Genomic DNA, 3,771 nt, shown 5'->3' on the forward strand with positions numbered 1-3,771 from the left:
GCAGCCCCGACAAGGTTGCTGGCCATCCCAAACGCAGATGGATGGCACCGCCGCCGCCGTCCTCGCCGCTCCGGCGCCAAGTCAAGTCAACGGTGGGGGAACGGCAGGACCACGATACCTCGACAATCACTACGAATGGTACTCGTATAACTACTAACCTGTAGAACGTACAACTGTGTGAAATAAGACAGCCGCCAACACGATGAACGTACAAGGTAGGGGACTACTTGACGCATCACACACAAAAAAAAAAGCTTTCCAGTTCTAAGTCAAAAAGCACATCTCGCCCTATGACAGCCCGAAAACGGACGTTCGGAAAGATGTGCAAAGGCTTTTTGGGGGGGGGCGACCGCCCCCTCCGCCCCCCCCCTCCCTTAGCACCGCCACTCCGTCCGAGTCGCTTCTACTGCTAAAGCCTTGCGTGCGCTAAGACATGTCCCCGTCCTCTGCACTCGGACGTCGGCGACGGCGCCACGCCAGAACTAGCCCGAACCTTCGGGAAGCGGACCCGACCTCTGACCAATGAGGTTGCGCGGCCGGCGCGAGAAAGGGAGGGAGTCTGCACTGTCGACCCTGCGTGTATGTGCTCGCCTACTCAGGCGCGTAGAACAAACAGACGTGGAAGCGAGGCTATAAAAGAAGGACGTTGACCAATATCAGATTAGTCCAAGGCACCGTTATGCTTCGGAGAAGCGCGCCCGCTTGACTACCGGGACCACACCACTCGACCAGCATCGGACCAACGAGGCAACGTTCGCCAGTCTGCGGGACGGCATCGTCGTGGACCTCGGGTCGTCGGACTGTCGCAGTGCCCGGTGAACAAATTGTGTTTTGTTTGTTTGTCTCTCTTGTGTTAGTGCACTTTAGGTGCAATATTGCCTTTGTATTGCATTCTCTCGAGTTTAACTTTGCCCGAGTTGCATTGTTATTCACATTGTATGTGTTTGGTTTCGTTGGTTTATGGCGTTTGACGTCCCAAAGCGACTAAGGCTATGAGAGAAGCCGTAGTGGAGGGCTCCGGAAATTTCGACCACCTGGGGTTCTTTAACGTGCACTGACATCGCACAGTACACGGGCCTCTAGAATTTCTCCTCCAAAGAAATTCAACTGCCGCGGCCGGGATCGAACCCGCGTCTTTCGGGTCAGCAGCCGAGCACCATAACCACTGAGCCACCGCGGCGTTTGTACTAGTGTTTCTACTAGTGTTTGTGAAATCCTCTTCTGTATTGTCTCTTTGCTGTATAAACTTTGTTTTGTTTGCTAGCCGTTGGCTCCGACCCATTCTCTGGTTTGCGACCGGCGAAAGCTGGGCACCAAACAACCAAAAACCTCTTGTCACTTGGTGGCTGGTCTCCGCTGATCTTGCCACGCTTAGTCGAGGGCATCTCCTTTGAGTCCGAGGCCGCTACCCCCCCCCCCCCCCCCCCGCGCCCTAAGGGTGTCTGGGAGCTTCACGCTAAATGTGCGCGAAGTTGGGTGACATTCCCTAATCGCAAATGGCACCGATCGCGCTTTACAAATGACAGGTGCACTGCCCTCTTCTGCACTAAAATAATTGCACTGTTCTGGATAAGGCCAACGCTAGGCTCAAAAATCTTTTCAAACAACGCCGCCACTTTGTCCACGTGGACCACATGCACGCCAGACCTGTCCAACTTAAGGGCCGCCAGCAAGTCACGTTCCAACAGCACAGTGTTGGTATTCTCGTTTGTCTTCAGGGCAATTAACGGAAGCGGCTTGTGCTCACCGTTGTGCTCTACCGAAACGGTTAGCTTCTCCGATACCGGCAACGGAGTACCTCCGTAAGTTTTCCGTTTTACACTTCCTGGCTGTTTGGGTGGACTGGGCCCGTATTTCTTGTACAGTGTCTCTGGTAGAATTGAGACAGACATCCCTGTTTCAACCTGCATGAGAACATCTTTCTGCTATAACTTGAGACAAATTTCGTAGTCTTGTGCGCCTCTCACCGGAGTAGATAATGTGCAGTACAAGTTCACCCGCGTCACTGCCCTCAGCTATCGCGTTCGCAGAGTATTTCTGGCCGTGCGCGTTTTCGCTAAGTTCCCGATACCTGTACGCAAACGACAACGACAGTTGCGAAATTTTCAGGTAGACGCTTCACGCGCTCAGCGGCATCGGAAGCAGTGCAGTGATTTCGTCGCCCTTGCCCCACTGGGCACCGTAGCAGTTTCTTCGCTCCAGCGCGTTGGGCGTCTCTCGCTGTCTGGCTAGCGGTGGAGAACGCTGACGCTCCCTTGCCCCATGCTGGGCTGAAAATCTCGGCTTCCTTTACAGCGGAACTCGATACTCCTTGCGGCATGGCAGGCAATTTTAAACGTTAACTTGCTTTTCTTCAACAACTCGGCTTCAGTTTCTCATCACAGAGCCCGGCCACAAAACAGTCGCGAAGAGCCTCGTCCAGAAACGCCCCGCAGTCGCAGGATGCCGCCGACCGCTTCAGCTCCACCCCGAAAGCTGCCACTGGTTCGCCTTCTTGCTGGAGGCGGCGGTTAAACTGGAACCACTCCGCAATTACAGAGGGTTTTGGTACTTATTGCTCTCGCACAGTTTGTACCAGCTGTGCTTATGTCTTGTTGTTTTCCGGCTTTTCTGGCTCCACCAGAGCTTTTAGAATTTTGTGTGCTTTCTTTTCAATTACCGTAATAAACGCGTACACCTTCAGGTCGTCGCTCACCTTGAAGGCCTTCAGGAAGTGTTCAAAGCTCTCCGCGTAGGACGCGCCGTCTTCGTCGCCGTCCTCGATGAACTGATCGAACCTTCTGATCGTCGCCATGCTATCTTCCACAGGTATCTTCCTGTCACCTGTCACGTTACTGGGCCAAGGCGGACTTCAGAACGCGCACAGTGTGCCCCAGAAACGGCCGATGAATAATTAGGGTAATTAGGGGACGAATAATTAGGGGATGGGAGTGCGACGTGCCAGCCGCACGGAGGTACTGCAAGCTGCTAGGCAGCGCATCTAAGCTGCAATGCATGTGGCGCGCCTGAAATCTACAACAGCAAAGCCTTTGCGTGTTACTGGCCCAAAACACTTCGCATCTGGGCGCTGAAAATTGTAATGTCAACGTCTGTTGCGGACGCAATCCTTGGTTAAAAGACTCTTGGGCAGAACATTTTTGACTGCGCACATAGGAGAGAGAGAGAGGGGGTAAAAGACGATATTTTGGTATTTAGCGCCCCCCCCCCCCCCCCGGCTTTTAAATGCGTTCTCATAAAAACTTTTAAATGAGCTATCATAAAGCTATCATAACTATCGTAAAACTTGACAGTCGTGCGCTGTGACTCGCCGCATGTCCACTACAATATATTTCAAGGTTAACCAGATTCGCTGTTTCTAAACAGGCGAAAGAACTGCGAAGTGAGCCTTGGTGAACGAGAACGCCCTCCGAAAGGCACAAAATTCTGTACGCCAGATTTTTTCAGCCTGTTGAATTCAATCAACTTGGCGTCCTATACTACTGCAAGTGCTCAGACATTAAAATCGGTTATTAGTCTTACCTTATGCAACGTTTAGGAATTTTCGCGCCACGGGTAATTAATGGAGAATTTTTTGAGCTGCAGGCCACATGCGGGGCAAAATGCGACGTTAGGGTATTCGGTTGGGACTAAAGCCGATGTAATAGTTTTATAGTTTGCTCTAAGTTACATCCACGTTTTCCCGCTCTTTAAGATAGTCTTAACGCACCAAAAGAATACATTGAATCCCGACTAGTGCGCAGAAGGTTTGAAGAAGACTTTGTAGAGACTCAA

At 52.0% G+C, this 3,771-nt stretch overlaps 1 pseudogene; it reads right to left on the bottom strand.

The window, feature by feature from the left end:
- Window positions 1-2,126: 2,126 nt before the first annotated feature.
- Window positions 2,127-2,794, bottom strand: LOC149326288 (uncharacterized; annotated as a pseudogene).
- Window positions 2,795-3,771: the final 977 nt, after the last annotated feature.

This window comes from Amblyomma mixtum, chromosome 10, assembly GCF_055824585.1.
Source record: "Amblyomma mixtum isolate Tamu chromosome 10, ASM5582458v1, whole genome shotgun sequence".
In the NCBI taxonomy this organism is placed as follows: Eukaryota; Metazoa; Arthropoda; class Arachnida; order Ixodida; family Ixodidae; genus Amblyomma; species Amblyomma mixtum.